Source organism: Melospiza melodia, chromosome 4 (genome assembly GCF_035770615.1).
Source record: "Melospiza melodia melodia isolate bMelMel2 chromosome 4, bMelMel2.pri, whole genome shotgun sequence".
In the NCBI taxonomy this organism is placed as follows: Eukaryota; Metazoa; Chordata; class Aves; order Passeriformes; family Passerellidae; genus Melospiza; species Melospiza melodia.
In genome coordinates, this window is record NC_086197.1 from 6,090,689 (window position 1) to 6,113,209 (window position 22,521).

At 40.3% G+C, this 22,521-nt stretch overlaps 1 protein-coding gene across 11 annotated transcripts in view; it reads left to right on the forward strand.

The window, feature by feature from the left end:
* Positions 1 to 22,521, forward strand: part of CELF2 (CUGBP Elav-like family member 2) — a 550,999-nt gene that overhangs the window by 341,531 nt on the left and 186,947 nt on the right. The window contains exon 1 of one of the 11 annotated variants that reach the window (XM_063153714.1): positions 9,041 to 9,129. The exons of 9 other annotated variants lie outside the window; for them this stretch is intronic. The gene's annotated coding sequence lies outside the window, so the exon portion shown is untranslated. Of the gene's footprint in view, positions 1 to 9,040; positions 9,130 to 14,925; positions 14,944 to 22,521 lie in introns of those variants that run through there. One more of the 11 variants, XM_063153715.1, reaches the window with a different exon arrangement.

Sequence of the window (22,521 nt, forward strand, 5' to 3'; positions counted from 1 at the left end):
TCTTGTCTGCCATGCCTTGCATGTGTCTGCTCTGCTGCCACCAGGTAGGGACCAGGGCAAGCCAGATTTCCTGATAGCTCCTGATGGAGACAGATGCTGCTGTCTGGGTCCGCTTAGATAAGAGTTCCTTGGGCCTCTTTGGGGTGGTGGCTTTGCTTTATATTCTGTGTTTACCTCACTAAAGAATATTTTATTTACTTGTTGACTGTGTCCCTTTGTGGCTCTGTGATTGGATTTTTGATATTTTTTTCCAGTTAAACTGAATCACAAAATTTATTTTTACATATAGTTCTTGAAATGCCAGTGTGCTGACATCAGGCACTTGCTTTGCTGCATAAACCCAATGCAGCCTCTCTGAAGTAGGCATTTAAAATTTTACCTTTAATATAAAACTTGCTACTTTTTTTTTTCTGCTTTCCACACTGCACTTGCTGTTTTTCCTCAGAATCTCTGGATTTGTCGTTGGACCATGTGCAGCCCATTCTTATTTACCAATTACCACAAGTGTCATAGGTGATTTGTGGAGTCAGCCAAGTTTTCTGCAGTAGCTTTCAAGTTGTAGCCACATGAGGGTGTATAAGTTGGTTTGGTTGTAGGAGGAAATAGTCTTAAGAAGGGCCAGATTTGGTGAAGAGCTTTGCTCTTGTGCTAAAGTTGTTGTTTTCTGAGGCATTAGACTGGACTTGTACAAAACCTTGCTGCTCAGAGCAGATAACTGGAGTCATGGTAGGCGTCTGGTTGGTTTGTGGGAGGGATGCATGTCAGAAAAGGTTCATGTCCATCAGTTGTTGGGTGTTTTTGTTAAGATGAGGCAATATTAGAGGATCAGGCCCTGAGCTCAGGGTTCTCTCTGCTGTCTCTGGCCCTGCAGGTGAAAGGACAGTCCAGGGTCCTGCCAGGTTTCCATCTTCTGGCAGAGGCATCTCACCCTGCCTGTCCCTTCCTTAACTGGAGAGGACAAAATGAGTGATGCTTTAAATACTCAAGTTTTGAAATAAATACTTTCAGCTGCTTTCCATTTTTTATCTCTGCACTTTCAGGTTCTTTTTTTTCCCCCTTCGTATTTTTTGGGAAAGCAGATGATGCTGTGCAATGGGAGTGATGGAAGTTTTCTACTCTTCTGTGTGTGAGCATTGTGCAGGGTGGAGAGAGTCCAGGGAGAGGCCAAAGTGTGGCTGGGAGAGGCAGCCTTGCTCTTGCTGACTCTTTGGTGAATGGCAAACCTCCTCTTTCCTAAAGACTTCTCCAGAGACTTTCTTGCTCTTGCAGGTAGCAAAAGGCACTGTCTTTTTCGAAATCCTGCTGAAGGAACAGGAAAATATCAAGAACTAGAAAACACCTGCATTATCCCATCTTACAAAACCTTCCTGACTTCTTGGCAGACGAAGGGAAGATCTGGTGCATGCTTCCAGGAAAATTTAGGTTTCAGCTCATGGGCATTTTCCTGCATAAAACCTTGTTCAAAGCATGTTAAATCAGCTTTCAGAGCAGGTCTGTGGGGTGCAATACACTGGGAACTGCTTTTTTCCCATAATCCAATTGTTTTGGGGGCGAAGAAAGGAGAGTGCTGTTGTGGTGGTGACTCACCAGAGTCTCGTGCTGCTGTGTTCTTCACTTTCTCATGTGAAGCTCTGTTCCAGCATGAAGACAGAATGCACCACGCCACAAGTGCTGGCAACCATGAGCGTGTGCCTTCCTTGGTACCTGTGCTCATTTTGAGCTTTAAGGTCTGCAGAGCTGGGTGAAAAGGACAAGAGAATGTTACTGTGCGGGTGTGGTGGGAAGGCCTTACAGAACCCCTGCAAAATGACAATTGTTGTGTCAAAACCTCAGGAATCTAATAGTAAACAGCTTATCCTTCTCTGACTTTCCAGAAGTATTTTATTTTCACATAAATTCTGTGTGATACCTATGAATACAGCTATCTTCAGTTGCAATTCTATGATTTTTTCACTCACACATGAGCCTAATTCTCAGTTTTCTATGTTAGCTTTGAGACAATATAGTAATATATAAAGTATTTGAAAATTCAGAAATTTAAATACTGCTGTTAGAACTTTGTTCCATCTGTCAGAATTCAGGCAGTGGTGTAGCAGTTGCTGCCCAGTAATTCCTATTGTGCAATGCAAAACTATTAAGCTTAGCAAGAAGGTGTTAAAAGCATGAGCAAACTGAATTTTCAGTTGGTTTCCTGTTTTTAACATTTCGATTCAAACTACAGTATGAACATAATGCTTCCCATCTGGGTCTCATCAGTTAAAACTTATCTTTTGGTAAATCTAATGATGAGTTTCTGCTTACTAATTTCACTGCAAGATCATAGGCTTAAAAAAAAATAACCATTGAGACACTCAAGGGAAAAGGAAGTTCGATATGTGCTGTATGTTTATTTCAACTGCATAAGCACCTTAATGAAAAAAAAAAAAAGAAATGTGATATATTCCCTTTCTTTATTAACTTGTCAAAAGTCTTGGGCTAAAAACTTGAAAATTTTATAGCCTTCAGTGCACTGTGTTCAAATTCTGCTTTCAAAAGCTTCAAGTAATTTTTAAAATCAATTTACCAATTTCCAAAAGGTTTCCAATCCCAAGTATCCTAGTTCTGTAAAGTTGTGTGAATCTTTTCCTTTTATGTTAGTTAATCATTGGGTCCTCCATCTAAGTTGTTAGTTAAGGGGAAGAATTACCAATATAATTCTCTACAATCACCATTATTATCTATCTATCTCTACCCTTCCCAAAATAACTCAGAACTTTAAAAGATACTGGGTTTTTTTTTCAGTTTTCATACAGTGAGTAACCAGTTCTCGGACTCAGGCCCTTTTAAAATACCTAGTTCTGCTAGCCATGGTTGGACATTCAATAATCTCATTTTTCACTAGAAATTCTGTTTTTTTCCTAGAAGTTTTCATGTGACCTCCTGCTTTCAGTTTGAATTTTAAGTCCAAGTGATTTATTTTTTTATAAACTCGTTCCCAGCATTTGCTCTGTACCAAAATTCAGCCTTTTCAACTTTTCCAGATTTCTTTCGCTGACTGCATTCTGCAGCGAGTTCAGCCCCACTTTTCTGTATTAGTTAACCTTTTGCCCTCTAAATATTCTGTAATGGAAATTTTTCCTGGTTGGCTCAGGTTTGTGATAGTCAGAGAGCCTGGGCTGATAAGGAAACCCCGCTGCCAGCGTGCGGAGGAAAGCATTAAACCACAGCTGTACTCCTTAGTGCTCCTGTCTTTACCTGCCCCAATCACATACCATTACACTTGATTTATCCAGTGTAACGTGATCCTTATACAAAGCCAAGCTTGGTTGTCATAGGGCCTTCCATTTTCATGCCTTTCTTATCTCTTTTCCAGCTGCATTTTCCCCAGTGCAACAAATAGCTCTGGCATTAAACTTCCACAGTAAGAGGAGCCAGGAGAGAATTTGTGCAGGTTGGGTTTTGATGGAACTTAGATAAATGTGGCTGGGGTCTTTTTTTATTTATTTTATTCGATTCCCTTTTAGTCTCATGCCTTCTGATTTCTTTCCATGATATTAATCACCTTGCTTACCTCAGTGCTGGAGTGCTGGAGATATGAGTTGTGAGATGCACCATTCTGTTGTCTGCATGTTTTCCTGATCTGCCTGCAAGTGCCTTGGGAGCCCAGCTGCAACCACTTCAGGCTGCCTTCTGGGGGGATGCAGAGGGCATTGAATTTTGCATTTCCATGAAGCTGTGTGTTTAAAAGCTAAATAAACTAAAGTAGGCAAAATTCTTCCATAGTCAGTCCCACCAGGACACCTTCCTTTGACATAAAGCAGCTCTTAGCACTGATCTTTGTGTTGGATGGAGCTTACAATGTGTTTGGCAAAGGAGGCTTCCATTCATGTGTCCCTGCAAATTAAAACTATCAAAGAGCTTAGAGAAACCTAAAACAATTTGCAAAATGGGAAGATGCTGATAAATTCAGGTGATTAGAAATAATATCATGCCTTTAGGAGTCTTTAAATTGATGGAGAAATACCAGATTTCTGTGGCAAAAAAAAAGAACTTTAAAATCTAACCATATATATTTCTTTGTCTTAGGAACTTTCCTTCATGTTTTAATTTTTTTTTCTTTGAAGCCACGCAGACTGAAAACTTACTTTGCCCATTTTTAGAAGGGAAACCCGAGGCTCCTGTGCAATATAATTGGTTGTGTCCTTCGAGTTAAGATTTTGATTTGTACTGAGTATTTTTGGATGCATCAAAAACATGACTTGCAGTCAGAATATGTGTCCTTGTCAACATTTCAGTAAGCAGAGGTCACACCAGAACATGAAAATACAACTTACATATTCATAATTGCATAAATTGTCCCAAAAGAAGGTCTTTTATTATATGCTGTCCATTTGCAGGCTTAGTTAATAGTTTTGTGGGCACCATAAAGATGTCAGCTGCTTCTTTACTGATAATTTTACTTTATTTTTCATAAGCCTACATACTTTTTCAGACAAGAGAATTAGTGTAATCTCTTTCAGAGTGATAGTGGCATGAGTTCAATGCCTACAAGAAGGGAAGATAGCACTGGATATCTGTTAAAAAGAAAGAAATCTTTGAAATATTCCTTCACCTATGCATTTAAAGTGACTAGAGATTCAAACAATCCTCAAAACATTGATGTAACTTCACTGTGTCTGTAAGTCTATAAGCATCTGCTTCCAAAACAAACAAGCAAAAAACTAATGTGTGAGAAAAGAGAAAGTATTTGAAAGGTAAAGCAACTATAAACAGTTACTGTACTGAAGGTATGGCAGTTTTTTTACAGTGTAGATAAAAGAAATGGGGCAGGAAAATCATGGGAAAGATAATGTAAACTAATGAAAAACTTATGTGGTTTCCAATTAATAGCTTTTAGGGGGAGTCGGGGAAAAAGCCATTTTTCATAATAGAATAAAATAACAAAGGCATCAGTGGTAGTCAGGGCCATTTTCAGATGCAGCCATCTGAAAATGATGAAGAAACCCAGATGTGATCCAACATTGCTTTGCTCCAATTATTGGTGGCATCTTTGTCACCAATGACTCAGGAACGTTTGAGGATTTCTGCTCTAATCAGCTCCATGCTGCCCTGAGCACAGTGGTCAAAATTCTCTGATATTCTTAATCTGACTACAGCAAAGCTAAGCCTGCCTTCAGGTGGGATAGTTTGCAATGGTGAATCAGGCCAACCTCTGGGAAAAGGTGACAGAGTTGCAGGAAAGACAAAATGTCAGGAAAAGAACAAAACTCTCACCTGCTTACTAGTGAAAGCAAAGACTGTGACCCAGTTTCCCTTTTTCATTAGGATGTGGTTTAGCAGAATTGCCACCATGTGCCTGCAGAGGTGATGAGCCCCAACCACACCCCAACAGCTGAAATGTGCACAGCCCAGCATCATCCCCACAGCAGATCATCTACCAGAGCTCTGGGCCAAAAAAAAAACAATCCAAGAGGCAGCAGATATCTCTTGAGAAACTCAGGGCCCCTGCCAAAACCCCAAGTGGGGCAGAAGCACTTGTAGGAAGCAAGAGGCAAGTCAAAAGCAGAGCAAGGGCTGTGGCAGAGCCTGCACAGGTTCACCTGCCCTGTGTTTGTGCCTCCAGCCCTCCCAGGCACAGCCACTTGCCAAAGGAAACTGCAATTTTTATTAATGCCTTGAATTGCAGCCAGGTAATTACCTTCAGGAAATTTTCATGTTGCTAAATGATAATCTATAGAAAGTGAATGAGGAAGACAGGCTGGAGGAAGGTAGCTAAAAATTTTGTAGTATAATACACAACCATCTTGATTTAGAAGCTACGTATGGGAAGATCTAGGTGTGATCTCAGGGGAATAGTCTGTGCTGTAAGTGCTGATCCTGGGAGGATACTTTGCCTTTGGTGGATATACACAGTGCCTGCACACTGGGCTCAACACATTGAATCTTGATCCTGAGCTACCCAAAATTAGCATTGAGCAGTATCAGCCTGTTGTAACAGTGCTGAGTGTCAGAACTTTGCGTGCGGCTTTTCAAGAATCCAAAAAACATCTCTGCTGAAGAGGCTGTTTCCTCAAGCTGACTTTCAGATTCACTTTTGTTTTTTTCACTGCTAATAATTTATTTCCTGCATGCCATTAAAAATGGCACTGACAGGTCAAGGAGCATTAGAATGATTTCATTTGCAAAAAAAAAAAAGACCAAAACAACAACAACCACAACTGAAAAACAGCAGCAAAACCCTCTCTGCCTTTGTTGATTGTGCAATTTACCAAAGATTTACATTTTTAGCATCTGTTGCCCTTCCATTATAGTTTTCATCTTGCATGTAAAATTGATACAGCAGCATAAACAATCTCTCAATGACTGGAGAAGGAAAGCTTAATAATAGCTGTGATTATTTTTTTGTCCAAAAGAATATAAAACATCCTGTATTTTTTATGATGTCACAACAAGTGGAGAGTTTGACATTATCACATTAACTGCTAATGTATAAATGCAGCACTAATGTACTAGAATTAAAACTTTGTGTAATGACCTTCCCTTGGTTCAGCTATTAAAAACACATTAATACTCTGTCTTGCAAATTGGACCTGATGCAATTTTATTCATCAATAACTAGTTTCTGGGGGTTTTTGTTTGTATGGATATCTGTGTTTATCTTCTGGGAAATTATTCTGACTTTGTCTTTTGCAAAGTAGAAGTCAACAACATCTGAGGTGCACTTATATGGCCTTTATTTTATTTTATTTTTATTTTATTTGCAAGAATAGTAGCCAGAACAAGAAAACTTGGTCTCCCTCCTTCTATCTCATACTCAGGTTGGCCAGCTTTATTCACTGCTGTGTGCTCCAACATATCCATTTGTAAAATTCGTGTATTACTCATCTCATGTGCAAATTGAGACTTAATTAACAGATGTTTGTACCTTCTTTCACATCCTCCTAGGAGTCACACCATGTGAGTGCAAAGCAGTTGTTGCTGGGACATAAGAACATTGGAGCAAAGGCTATTTTGGAGATGGGGAGCAGGTTAGAAAAATGCTACATGGGGGGTTACTTAATTTATTTTTTTAACATACTTTGGAGTCTTTTTAAAAATCCCTGTTATGAAGCAGGTGGAGACAAGACAGCAAAAGATACCTCCCTTATAAATAAATGTTATTTCTTGCATCCCCCTTTTACAAACTGTATGCATCAAGGTTTTATAGCTCTTAAAAGCAAGCTCTGAGGTAAACAAAAAGACTGCTGGAACACAGTGGGCATGTCGAAGCACACTTGAAGATAACAGCTGTCAGGACACAGGAGATGAAAATGCAACCAAGTACACAGGCTGCAGGAAAACTTGGCCTTGGGCATTTTGCTTTCACTTCAGTAGTTTTAACCCTTTGTACTACAGAAATTTATTTTTAAAGTTGGGGGAGCACAAAGGAGAAGAAAATCCTTTGTGAGCTGTTTCTGAAAAATGAAAATACACAAATAAATAGTAAATATCTGCAGGGTCACTGCTATAAAGTACAGGCAGGGCTGCATTTAGGCAGCTTGGCTTTTATCTGATTGTGAGCTGTGTGTTTCCTCATACGGGAACTACCGCCAACCCAATTTTAATCAGTTGCAATTTTGTTTTTGTGTCTAAATTAGAATAGCTTGGATTGAAGGGGAAGTGAAAAGAAATGTCTGTCAAAGCATTTCTGTAAAGCAAGAACTCTTTCACTTTAGTTTCATCATGCATCTCCAGTCTGATATTCTTCATTTTACCCAAATATTACCAGGATTACTACTCCAGTGTATTTTATATCAGCTTTCTGCTTGCAAAGCTAAACAAACAGTTCATGAGCCATGCTGGGAAGTCTCCCCAAAGACCTTGCTCTTTAAAACATTTAAGCACAAGCATGACTCAGATGGGCGATGGAGAATGGAAACTTTCAGTTCTGTTGTTGTCTAGAGTCCACCTTGATTTGGGAACAACCAAAAATATTCCTTCCTGGTGACCGCTCGGGCCTCTGCGAGGAGACTGGGTGGTATCAGTTACTGCAAGTAAGCAGACACGGATTTGGCACATGCCTCAGCAGAGACCAATGTGCCTCCCAGCCAAGCTGAGGGACCTTAGCAGGACAGAGCTTGATTTGTGACTAAATTCCAACCTGTGACCCAGCAAAGCTCCTGTTGCTCCCGCACTTTCCACCTGCATTATATCCAGTTAGAACGAAAGTGGCTAAATGCGAGTTTCTGCTAGCATCTGTTCCCATGCCTGTTGTCTGAAACAAAACCTAATTATCACAGCCCCTTCCTTCATGTTTTCTTTCGACTTACCCAGTTGTCTACAGCTTTGATATCTAGAGCATAAATGCCAAGGCTGAAACGTGCATCCAATTAGATGACTCTTGACTGACCTACATAACAGTTCATTCATGAGATAATGTGACCTGGAGTCATGGAGATAGAAGCCAGTTGATTGAGCTGGCTTGGCTGTGTACACTGCAAACTGTCCAGTGATTGAGGAATCATCTAAAATTAGCCCTGCACTGTATGTTGTTGAGAGCCTTTCAGACCCGGCTCTGTTTCGGTAATATTTTTTTCATGAGATGGGCGTATAATTTGTCACATTGTAATTCTTTATGCTTAACTTTATTAGCATGAGGTACTTGGGTATCAAATAAAATGAGCAATTAAGTGATTTATGCTTGAGGTCTGCTCTCAGTTCAGGGCATAGGTAGCCAGCCTCCCATGAAGGGGCGAGAGAGAGTGCACAGTATTTACCACTTCCTTCAGAGAGCTACAAAAATGGTGCTTTTTGAAGATGAACCTCGTTGTGCGTGTAAATCCCAACTGCCTATTACTGCGCCGCAAGTTAAAATGCATTTTTGTACTAAAGGTTATTGCGTGTTTGTAGAGAACCACAGGGTGTTTTCCTCAGCTTTTGCCTTCTACATTTGTGAACTTGCAGCTTTCAGCTGCGAGGGGAAAAAAAAGTTAACCAGGGAGCGAGTGGTTTCAGCGTAACGACTGAGCGACAGTTCTTGTATTGCTAAGCCACAAAGGAAGCTCAGATAAAGGTTGGAGGTCGGAAAGAAACCTTGAGGAGCATGCTCGTGAAGTGAGGCACTTGAAGAAAGCCTGCAGCTGTCACTTCCACATCCGAGGGGGCTGTGAGGTATTTCAACCATTTTCTTATTCTATCGTGTCTTAAAGATTCGTTAACAGAATAACGTGAAATTATCTGGTGTCCTCTGGGGCGAAAGTCCTTCTATTTTTATTTTTTTCCTCAGTAAGTGTGGTGGGAGCAGTCTGTGCTCTGTCATGTCCAGTTTCTCTCAGATGGAGCTGCTCTGGTGCTGGCTGATGCGTGTCGTGAGGAGAATGGGGGGACATTTTGTACAGGGAGGCTGTGGGCTCTTCAAAACACATTGGGGACACAGCACCAGGGTTCCTGAGGCTTTCTCTTTTAGCAGATGCATCTCTTGGGGGTTTTACGTGCTCTTAAAGAGCAGGTTGCTTGCTGCCTCCTTCTCTGTCTCTTCCATGGTTCTGTGGTTAACTCTGTGCTGGCACAGTGGTGATCCTCTCTTGGGGAGGGTGAAGATTAATCAAAATGCCCAGGAGCTGGCTGTCAGATGTCCAGCAGGAGGTTTCCTGAGAGTCTTTTTTTGAATTCCTTAGGGGTTCAGGGTTTTTTTTACTACTTGACGTTCTATAAGAAATAATAAGGAAGTGGCAACCTGCACAGCCACAGCAGTAAAAAGGCGTTTAATTTATTCTTTCACATTGTACATTTTGCAGTGCTTTTGTATGATCCATTTTATTATTATTTTTTTTTATGATGCATACATATTGTTTGGCTTTGAGTGAATAAATTGTTGGGAATGCTGGAGAGAGGAGCAGCAGAGAAACTTTTCTATTTTGCAGGAGTTTTTTGGTTCAGACAGACCACTTGGGCTCCAAGCTGAGGCTGAAATTGCACAGGGCCCAATTAGTGCCTGTTACCTTTGCTGTTTGCTCTTGATCGGTTGCAGAGACAGAGGTTTAATTAAGCAGAAATGGGGATGTGGAGTTAATGTTCATTATAACTAAAATCGAAACAGCTGTTTACCTTGCTGAAGCCTTGTGTGTTAATGTCCATAAATCTCACCTCGAGGAGAGCTCCGAGGAGCCAGCCCTATACATGCCTTTCCAGATACCATGTGATATCATTTTACATACTCATTTTCACAACATTTCCTAATCATATTAATTAACACATTAGGGTATAATTCTTATTGTCTGCAGAAATTACTTCAATTAAAACTATTAACATATTATCGTGATTGTTATGGTATTTGCAATTTGCTTTGTTACTACTCAACAACTACTGCAGCAAACCCAAATGTTTGAAATCAGCATAAAATTGTCATGGCTGCTCTTTTCCTCTTAAATGTCACATCAGGTCTCACTGTAAACTTCCTGAATAAGCTCTGTTTCTGTGCTGGGGTTTCCTCTGTGAAAAGGATGTGAGAGGCCATGACTCCTGCAAACTGAGGCTAGAAATATTTTGTCTTGATTAGGCTCTGCAGTGCCTAACAGGACTGTGATCACTGTGCAAGTAATATGGAAAGAGTAAATAACTACAGTGGAGAACAAGACAGTAATGGATAGAAACTGGTCATATTCATGCTAAAAAAATTGGTGAGTTTTTTGCTTTTTTTCTTTTCTTGGTCAGAGCTATGAGTTTCTGGTCTGGCTGTATTGGAAGAGGAATGAAAGCATCAGGCTAGCTTTAATATTGAACATTTTCAGATTCAAAATCTTCTTACAGGCAAGTGAAATGTGCTCCCTGTGTAAGAGGCAAAATTTTTTTGTTAGTGTAATTGAAATCTTAATGGTCTCATCAAAGATTATTATTATTATTATTATTATTATTATTATTATTATTATTATTATTATTATTATTATTATTAACAACAACAACAATAATAATGTTATTATTAATGTTATTATTAATCCAGATCTACTTATTAAGAGAAAAGAAGGAACAGTGTTATAAGGGAGGAGAGCTTCCATAACACATTTGAGATGGATATTTCTGAGCGTCTACTTCTATCCAAGGAGTTTTTCTCATCCTTACTCGAAGAGCTTTAATTTTTGGAGCTGAGAAGTCGTGAGGGCAAGTAGTCAGATACCACGGGCGTCACTGGGAGGGGTACCTTGATAATGGAGGTTTCTTCTTCCTTTTTGCCTTTCTGAGCATGATGTTGATGGTTTCCTAATCCTCATTCTGGGTTCTTCTTCTGGCTGTTTTAATGGTTTGGTGGGTGGGGTTTTGGGTTTTTTTTGGGTTTTTGGGGGGTTTTTATTTTTGTTTGTTTTTTTAATGTTTTCTAACTTTCTTTTGCACCTTGCTCATTCTCCCTTGGACTGCAACACCACCCATTCAATATGTATGTAATGTCTTACATATCTTGCTACTTTTTCTGTCTTACCCTAAAACCACAGATTTGCATTTTGTTAGGCAGCTGTAGGTGAATTTTTTGTAGCTCTGGGGTCTTGAGTGTCAGGCTGTGCCCTGTCTAATACCTGCCCGTGCCTCCACTCCTCTGCACTGTACCTTGTGTAGCCTCTTCAGAGCTCTCCATTATGATACCAGGTCTGTGTTCCTCTGCACTCTGTTGTTACCTTGGGATCATAAATATTTCATCCTGTGCAGAGTAACTGCAAGTTACTGCTGTCTGTATAAAAAAGTGCACATAAACCACATCGTTATGCAAAGACAAGCAAAAGCAAAATATATGAGGCAATAGCCACCTGGCCATTAAGAAAATTGCTGCTGCAGCTAAAGCAGATGAAATGAAGCTCCAAGTTGGGCAATACCAGTGTAGGCAAGACTGACATGCCTGGGGCTGAGGATGTGCAGGCTCAGCACAAAGTCTGTGTCCTATTACTGGTATCACTGGGCTGCAGGACATGAATGAGATCACTTTTGGGTGTGCCCTTACTGGCTGGGTGACACAGGATGTCCTTTCTGGGCTTGTAGCAACACCTTAAACTGTTGAAATAGAAAGGGAGTGCTTTGTCTTTACAGAGCAGTTGTATATTGGTGTAGTATTAGCAGGCAAGTTGAAGAGAAAACAAGAAATTTTATCTAACTGAGGTAGATAATTGCTATCATTATTCTAAGCCATATGTATTCTATTCATCTTCATGATATTGCTGTGACAAAGCTGTTTTCCTCCTTTACAGATAGGGTATTTATCTTAGAGTTGGCCTAGGATGCCTCTATAGTCAATGGAAAAACATTTCTACCTCCATTTTAGTCCACCTGAAGTCTGAATTGCCCTCTAAAATGATTATTTCTCTTCATGGACTAAACAGGAAATCCCACACACATAAATTTAATAAATCTGAGCCAAAGAGATTAGAGATTTGTCTGCAGCAGATGAGTTTCAGAGCCTGTGCTTTCACAGCTGTTACTAGTAACTAGCTTAGCTTAAATTTATTTCATATATGGAATATATAGGTGACTGCTATAGTTTAGACTGTACTGTTGTGATACATCAAATGAGACCTGTCCAAATGGCCGAGCATGGAATTCAATTTTCATATTTTGAATGAGAAGATAATGCCCTAATCAGGTCTTGTCTGTCTAATGTGCTCAGTGGCACTACTCAATTCTTTTCAGTTTGGCTACCACTCCAAACTGTTCAACCATCTGCTGATAGCAGCCGAAAAGATGACAATATAATAAATTACCAGAAAAAGTTAAGATGCCTAACATCTGCTCTCCACCAAGCTCGAGCATCTTCCCTGAATTGATGTTCTGTCATCTCCTGACACAGTCAGGGAAGATTCCTGCTCTGAATCTGCTGCAAATTCCAATCATTTACAGCTGGACCTACATTCCAGGCATCCATCCTGGGCCTAAATGGGGAATAACAATAGAGAAGGGAAGCGACAAAGGCAGGAGAGCACATACATAGTTTCTCACAATACCTTAAAAAGTCCCTGGCCCAGGTAAAGGCCTTCATCTACTCATTATTCATTATGATTAATGAAGAAATACCTACTGATGGCAAGCAGAAATTTGCAAGACAGAAATGGAAACTGCTGCCTCTTCAGAACCACATGATTGTCTGTCCTGGAACTACGCTGTGCATAATGTTTTAATCAAATAACAGTCTGCTCAGTAGCAATGGACCACATTGCTTAGTGCAAACAGAATGCAAACGTACTCTAGATAAGATTATGTAGCTCCAAAGGTGCTGGTAGGCAGACACTGTTGAGAAAATATACACATAATATTTATTTAAAACGTTCCTGGAGCCTCCTTTGGTGTTATTAGTCTGTCATGAAAATCTGCAAACACATACTTATCAGAAACTCACTGCAAAACATTAGGCAGTTAGTGAAGTCAAATATAGAGGGTGGATGCCACAGCAGAGCACAGTTAATGGTTGAGCTGTGACTTAGCTTACATCCAAGTGCAAACATAATTAAATTAGAAAAAGTCCTGAACCAAATGTAGGAGGTATAGCCTGCCTGGAATGCAAAGATGAACTTGGATCCCATCCTACTGCTTCTGTAGAACTGGAGGAAACAGGAGTCCAGAGCTGAATCCAAGTTAAAAGGTGTAAAACAAACTAGTAGGTGCTACAATGTTCTGCTCATTTTTTGTGGTGCAAACTTACACAAAAGTAGCTGATTTATGAGAAAACACTTACGGACTGGAAAGTTTGTGTGCATTAATTTGGGAGATTTGCTTTATATTAACTAAACCAAAGTTGTTTTCTAGCTTCCTTTTCTAAGTTTTTTCAAGTCTAAAATCATCCTCTTAAGCTATTATATCTCTAAACATAATAATTGATTTCTTCTCTAGTCCTAATTTCTCTGACATACACAGCCCTATCAGCTGCTTACACAGTGAAGAGGTGAAGGAGGGGCACTCCCTCAGCATAGATACTTCCATAGTAATCTGTGGTTTTAAACTCAGTGAAATTCAGTGAAATTTTAAGCTCACTGGATCTAAATTCACCTTAAGCAGTAGGATGATCCTTGTAAATAAATACGAAATCATATAATGTTGTTATAAATCATAAAAGAATACAAACATAATAATAAAGAGTGTAAATACCTAAATACTCCAGTAGCCTTTAGTATATAGCAAAGCAACTGGATTTGATCCTGGAGAGTGTATTCCACACTGCATTCCCGTGAGTCCTGCTCTGCCACAGATCTGTCATCCATCCATCCATGAAAATCTATTCCTTCAGGTCTAGATTAGAAAATGCTCCCCCCTGTCTTTTCCTTGTAACTGTGGTGTTCATCATTCCCTCTGCTGCTTCTCCTTACCTCCTTCTGTCTCCTGGTTAGACCTTGGGGCTGCTGTTCCATAGAGCCAGCAAGTTTTTCCTCAGCTAGGCCCAGCAGAAGCAGTAATGAAGTTCTATTTTAGCTTGTGTGATTTGGCAAGCAGTGTCTGTGATGTGATAATACCTGAAATAAGGAGCCAGCAGGCTGGGCTGGCAGCAGGAGCAGGGAGCACCACGGTGCTGGTTAATGTGAGATTCTTGCCATCAATGCACCTGGATGTGTCTAGGCACAGACACTCAGGTTTGTGTCACGCTGCACCAGCCTGGAGGAGTCCTGAGGGGCTGCTCAGATGAGCTGGTTTGGTTTGTATGCACCAGTCCTGCTTGGAAAAGGTGGGAGTGTATAAATCTGTGTGCATGTGTGTGTCCCTGAGTGACAGATTTAACCCAGTGCAGAATTAAACCTGTGGCTGTCACTGTCTCATCCCAGCGTGGTGACCAGCTGTGCCTGGCTGATACAACAGGCTGTTTTCCCTTTTAGAGGTATTATTTATAGTGTTTTCTTTTGGAGTAAGGTGTGAGACTGGTGGATTGGGCTGGGGAGCAATGCCAGTGTGTTCGTCTGCTGCAGGGTAGAGGTGATGTTTCTAATCAAGCTGAGGCTGAATGGACTTTCCAAGAGGAACAAGGTGAGATTTCGAAACAATTTAAAGGATTTGGTTCAGAACAGGCATTAATCAGTCATTAAAAAGCAATTGCAAATAACCATTACTTTCTGTCCATCTCTAGTGTTTCTCAAGCATGTCCCTGGAAGCTCGACACCATTCTGCAGCTTTAGCAGTAATTTGAATGCAACAAATCGTACCTGCAAAGCACAGATGTTGAAAGCTGAAAAATCTGAAGGTGCCGTATGTTTCCTGTAATTGAAAGCAGGTGCCCTGAAGGAAGCTGAGGTTCTGTTTCACTTTATGAAGTATCTAGTTGGCAGAGCAGGCAAAAAAATACCTGCTAAAACTTCCATTTACTAGGACTGGATAAAACAGATTAAAACTGTTGTTTTATGGCGGCTCTTGGGCTCAAACAAGGGATCAAGGACCTGTTGTATGGGGCAGCACTGGCAGAAAGGAATCGAGTCACAGGGTTTGGAGTAGTAAATAAATGGAACTACATGTATTTAAGGGATAGGATGAGGGGAAGGGCCATGATACAGAGACCTCTTGGAGTGATTCCAGAGGAGAACCAAGATGATTAGAGGGATGGAACACCTCTATGAGGAAAGGCAGAGAGTTGGGGCATTTTCATCCTGAGAAGAGAAGGCTCTGGGTAGACCTAATTGCACCTTCCAGTACCTGAAGGGAGCCTGGAGAGAGCTGGGGTAGGGCTTTGACAGGGACATGTAGTGATATGAAAAAGGGAAATGGCTTTAAGCTCAAAGAGGACAGGGTTAGATCAGATATTAGGAAGAAATCCTTTCCTGTAAGGGCAGTGAGACACAGGAACAGGTTGTCCAGTGAAGTTGTGGATTCCCCATCCTTGGAAGTGTTCGAGGCCAGGTTAGACCAGGCTTGGAGCAATCTGGTCTCATGGAAGGTGTCCCTGCCCATGGCAGGGGGTTTGGAACAAGATGATTTTTAAGGTTCCTTCCAGCCCAGCCTGTTCTGTGATTGTGTTGTGTGATAACCATTCCTTGTGCAGCTCTGAAACCAGGCCCAGCATCTCCATCAGTTTGGGCACTGGGAATGGGGATGCTGCATCCCAGGTGTGCATCTCCCAGTGCTCCCACACCCAGACACTCCTGTCATTGCTTCAGTGATTGCTCAGTATGGGGGGCTGACAACCTATCTTTTGCCTCAGTTGTTGTTTATAAAGAATCCAGGCCTAAAAATTATTAAAAGCTATGAAATATGTGCTTTGGAGGATTGGTTTTTGGGAAACAAATGTTTCCTGTAAGGTGAAGCCTGCAGGAAAAGGAAAGGAGAGAAGTCCCTGGTGAGTTGTAGCTGCAGCTCCACCTGCAGAGCTCACAAGCCTTTAGGGAGGACTTCTCTGTGTGTCTGTGCCTCAATTTACTGATGGGCAGTGGTAAAAGCCCCAAGGATCCTCTGAGAATTATTTAGTTGTTGTTTGTGGGGGGATTTTGCATGGTTTGTGGTACTTTTAAGACATGTAAGATCCAAATGTTGCACACCCCATGAGATTTAGCAGAATTGTATTCCAGCTGAATATAGTCTGTAGGTGTAGGTAGTATTTGATACTTAAAGGCAGAAAAACAAAATAACAGAAAAGCACCCAAAATCATCCAAATTTACTGATGCCTCCAGCCAGTTTTGTAGTGCTGCAAGCTGGGACTACATCCACTTCTGTTCTGTGTTTTGGTGGTTCTAGCAAGCATAGAAAGACTAAACAACTTTGATCAAAACATTTTTCATCTCTTTTTCTAATGAAACAGATAGTGCCTGGCACAGAATCATTGTACAGTTATTTCATCTCTCTCAAAATACTTTTTTTAAGTTCTGAAAGTGCTGACTGACCTGTGTGCAGCAGGCTTAAAGCTCTTGCTCCCATTTAAAGACTCTTCAGCACTTTCACTACATTCTTTCTCTTTGGATTGCCACAATTTTTTTTCCTCCATCAGAGGAAGAGGCAGAGGCAGACATTTTCTAAGACTTTTTCTTCTTTAGTCCATCAAACCACTGAAAGAAAGAAAAAAAAATGTCCTTTGTTCACATTGTGACAGAGAACATAGATTTTGCTGAGAAAATAGTGAATTATGTTTACCACCTTTTTCTAATGGCCAAGAATAGATGGGAAAACTTGGGGAGAAAAAAAGTGGAAGAAAAGGCCAGATATTTAATATATATTAGTCAGTTTTTCATTCTTTTTTACAATCTTATTTAACTGACTTAATATTGGATCTTAATTCCGGCCAAAATTTTAGAAACTAGAAATTTAATGACCACATCATTTCTCTCTGTGTAGCTTCCTATACATGAAAGGTCAATGTCAGTCAGACTGTACCATTTGGCATGAAGATGAATATAGAAGCTAAAGAGGATTTAAAAAATACATGATCTGGCATTTGAAAGTGGAGTCTGGGAGTTGAGTCCTGCTTTTACTCCTTTATCTTCTGGTGACCTAGCACTTCTTCTCTAATGGGGTGTGTTTACAGATTTAAAACTTTTTTTTTGTCCTACTGCATGGCAGTGAGGAAAGTCCTGCAAGGGCTAAGTCAGATTTTTAGGAAGGTTGAAAAAGTGTCTGTTTGATGCTACCATTCTCCCCAGAGACATTTCTGTGCAGAAAGTATGTAAAACAGGGTTAATACTCTCCACACCTCACAGAACCTGAAAGAGAAGTCCATTTACCTAAAAATCTTTGGCAGGGATGTCTGGTCCCCTTGTTTCTTGTTATTGACTGTAGAAAGAAGGGGAAGTGTCTGGGTTACTAATGTGGTATTTACTGAGGCTTCTGCAGCTCAGTGAAACCCATCTGAGCATTAGTGCCTTGATTTTCCCATGTGAAGCATGGGTTGTGTCTTGCAGTGGCATTGTGATCCTTGCTTCTCCTGTGCTCAGAATGCCTGGAGAAAGAAGGCAGAGTTAAAAGGCAAGGTGGCATATTCTGATCAGGGTGGTGCTTGCTCAAAGAACTGCAATACACAGTCTGGAAGTACAGCACAGGTGTGGATATACACAGAATGAAAAACACAGCACTGAAAAATAAATTTGCATTAGATGGCTTATAAGCCTTATTTCTTTGTGCACTGGTGCTTTTAGGTGGTGTTGTTAGGTATCTCAGGAAAGGAGTTGAATATTTCCAGTCAGTCTTGGAAATATCCATTTTAATGTGCACAGCAAAGGTGCAGGGACCTTGTGTTTATGATTTGAATACTTACAAGCAGCCAGGGCTCTGTGCAGAGTCCCTCTGCATCTGCTGGCTTGTTATTCTTTATTTTTAGTTGCTCACTTTTGATAGTTGCATCAACTTCTCAATTGAGAAAAAACATATATATTAAATATGCCTCTATTATGCATTGTTAAAGAGTAAGAGACAACAGTCAAGCAGCCTGTAGAAATGTTCTTACGAACATTATAGCAAATGTTATAAAATTTCTGAATTTCCAAGATTTTTTATGAATAAGTCACATCTTCTTGTCATCCATTTGCCTTTCTCTGTAATCACACAAAGCTCCCTTCTGGCATGTGTGAGCCTTTTGCACTTCAGTGCCACACGGTTCATGTTTTCCTTGGTCTGTCTTGCCAGCTGTGTGACCCCATCAGAGGGTTTGAATTGTAGTGAAAGCATTGATATAGCTAAAATGATTGAGAGCAACACAGTGATAAGATTTTGGGGAAACCTCATTGAGGATGTAAAAAAATATTTCTTTTTTACTCTGATTTATGTAGCTTGGAGATGATTCATAAGTTTAAGATATTCACTGATGCTCCTTGGACTTTGAAGCACATCAGAGTAAAGATACTCTGGTGGTGTCTGACCAGCTTATCTGGTTTTTAAGGGGTTTAAAATGTGGAGTTGAACCTGGGAATCAAACTGGCCAACAGCTACAAGTTAGAATCTTTGTCTCAGGCTGTTTATAATTTAGTCTCTGTCCTGCAAGTCATTTAAACGGGAAGTGGTTCCACAGCACACATTTAGCATTCACTCATGGGGTTTTCCTTTCTCTGTCTGCAGTAGCTTCTCCTCTGGAAGCAGAACTAAAGGGTCTGCAAAAATGTGACCTCATTGGTGTTAGCAGATGCTGCACTGAATATGAAATTACTCTAACTGCACTTCCTTGGGGGCTGCTAAAAGATTTCTGTAGTTTCACCCACTGTGATGTGATGTTCAGGATGACTCCTACTTTTATAACTGCATATTTAATTGTATATCTTAAAGAGTGGAGGGTGCTACTGTGGAAGAACTTTTCCCTTCAAATGTATGTTAGTTACCTTGTTTTAGTTTTCTCTTTTATGATTTTGTCTTGCATATGTAATATCAGCTCTTCCAGAATAACTTTACCATATTTAAAGTATGAGCTGAGTTTGCAATTTGATGTAACCTACCTTGAGGCTTCTCCTCTGTTTCAAAGTGCAGAGAAATCTTGTATCTTCTTAGGATGCCTAGGTTATCAGGCACTATAAAATATCCATCACTCATTCCTATATCTAGTATGGCATTTTCAGACAGCAAAAAGTCACAATCCCTAATTGCTGCAAATATCCATTTGTAGCAAAGTGGGACAGATTTTTTGAATGAAATCTGAGATGGTCTGGTGATCTTTATCCTCTGCAAGACAATTGTTCTTTGCTAGTAAATAGCATGTCATTTATTAACACTAAAATACTTTGATGCTTCCTATCCTGTCACATAAGACCGAGCTGGTGCTGGAGTGCATGAGATATGGTTATGCTGCCCCTGGAATAAGAATGCACTTGTTTCATACTCTCTGATATTTCAGTTTCATCCCTCCATGATCTGATGGCTTTCTCTTGTCACTTCTCATTTTCAGAAGGTGTTGCTCCTGCTGTTGGTAGTAGTGGTAGGATCATGTGGTGGCTGAGGTTTGAAGGTCCCTCAGGAGATCTCCAGCCCAACCTCCTGCTCAGAGCTATGAAATCAGCTCGTGTTTCTCAGCGTGTGACACACCTGTGTCATAAAAACCTCCCCAGATGGAGACTGCTCAGTGTCTCTGGGCAGCCTGTTCCAAAGGCTGACTGTCCTCATGGGGAAAATGCTTTTACTTCTGTTCAGTGGGATACTCTCCTTTTAACATGAATGTGTTGCTTCTTGTCTTCCTGTCGTGCCATGCAAGGGACCTGGTCTTGTTCAGTCTGGAGAGGAGAAGGGTTCAGAGGAACCTCCAGGTATTTATGGGAGGATATGGAGAAGACAGGGACAAGATCTCAAATTGGTAGATATTCCCATAACAACTATCAGTGAAGGCTGCTCTGGAGCTGTTCACACTTGAGAAGTCTTTGTAAGAAGATGCTTTATAGAGAAGCAATCTCATTTCTGCCAGTTGGCAATGTGTGTGAATTTAGGGAATCATTCTGTCCCTTCTTCTCATCTTTGACTCAGGGAATCCAATCTGCACTGCATGACATCTTGCCTGGCTGATGACAGAATCTGCCTGCCACTGTCTTTGTCCTTTGGCAGGCTGCTAATACATGCACTGAGGCTTCTTCTGCTCCTGGTTTTCCAGACAGATAGAAGGATTCCCCCTGGATTTACTAACACTGCATGCACCAAAGCAGGAATGGTTGTCTCCATTTTTGCATATTTCTGAATTCTCTCTGCAAGAGCTGCCTCATGTTAACTTACTGCCTGAAGTTATACAAATTACTGCTGCAAATGGTTAACACTTAAGGAGATGGGGAAATTGCTGTTCAGACAGTACCTATCAGTCTGGGGAGCAAGTACACAAAAACTTGTTTCACTAAGACAGAGTAGCACCCAAAGGCAAAGAACTACATTGGTGTTCTTGAGCTATTTAATAACATGAGGGTTGTTTGTTGTTTGATTCTTATGTTTTTTCTTTTGTTTTTTTTTATTTTTTTTAATCTGCCAATAAATGCACATCTATTTCAGCTAATTTTTGAAGAAAAAAAATGGGATTATGCTATTATTTCCTTGTTATATATCACTAGGCTTTTGCATTTTTTTCATAATCTTAAAAGAGAAATGAAAGCAGATTACAAATCAGGGCTGACTCTCTGATTTGCATTTCTAAATCTTACAAGACCCTGTTCCCCCAGCATGGCAAATTACTTAGGTACCAAATTCAGACCTAAATTAAACAAACCTCTCCTGTATTTTCTTTCTGATCTGAATTAAAACTTGTGCTTTAATGAAAAGCATATCCTTTCCAGTCCTTTTAAAGGATTTTCTACATTTCTCACTTTTAGGTATATGTTTCTACTGCTAATGCATCTTGTGCTGCACCCAAAGCACCCCTGCAGGTTTCACAAAAGCATAACAACCTCTTCACCAGCAACATTTGCCCTCTGAATCTGGAGAGTCATGAAAGTAAGGAGTAGAAAGTACAGAAAGAGGAAGATTTGAGATTTTATGGCAAATTATTCTCCAAGGGATAGACAGAGGGCTTCTCTTCCTGGAGCAATGCTTAGTAGCTAGACTATGATGCATTTTAACTTAAGATATGACTAAAAAAGATGACTAAATCTTTTTTTAACAGCTATTTAAATTACAGCACAAGCTGTGTAAAAGCATGTGAACAGCTTTACTACACCAAAATGAATGTTGACCTAGCCTAGTAGCTTGATTCCACAAAACCCAGAGAAAATATATGTGACAATAAGTAAAATAATAGTGAGTGTTCAAAGATCTTATTCTTTTCTTCCTGTAGCCTCTCCCAGATGTTTTCAAATTGAAACATGGTAACTTCCAAACCTGAAGTAGCACCTACATGTTTATTTTAGATAGATTTTGTTGCATTTCTTTTTCACTAGGGAAGAATTTGGCAGGTTTTTTTAGATCCTCATACACTGGGCTATTTTGAGAGAGAACTAGATATATTTTCATGATATCACTGTTTGCTGCTACGTTATTTTACCCTCCTGTACATTAATAGTGCTGAGTTATTAGCATCATCCCACACATTCTGTGTTGATGCCAGCGGGGTGAATAAGAAAAACATCTGCCTGGGAGGTAGAAACGTGGTTTCATATATGAATGCATAAACATGAAAATTCTACACCTTCTGCTTTGAACTCACACCAGAGAGCACAGGAGAGACCTGTGAATTTCTGCAGTTGGGAACTGGCCCTTGTGTAAATCCAGTGGGAGGAGGTGGAGTGGATAAGGTGTCTGTCCACATCCGTGTTAATGAAGAAGAAATGTGGCAGGGCCACTGCTTCCTCTGGGAGTACAGCTAGGGATGTTGTGACACTGGGATACACTTGCTGTCACTTCCTCAGCATTCATGAACTGCTTTGTCACTCATTTAAGTCTGTGTTGTGTTGCTTGAACTTAAATGCAGTGCTGGGAGTATTTAAGGTAATGTTGGTCCTTCCCTTTTACTGTTTGTTTTTTTGTTTTTTTTTTACAGTGGCCTTTTATTATTTTTTTTAAACATTCTAATTTTGTCCATTCAGCATGGATAGGGTCTGTTAAGCGTGGAAACTCCTGATGGCTGTGCAGCTCCATGGCATTGATAAGGAGATACAGTACAGGAAAAAGATTGCCTAAAATAAACAAGGAGGAATTCTTGAGCATTTTTTATATTCAGAGAAGTGCATCTACTTAAA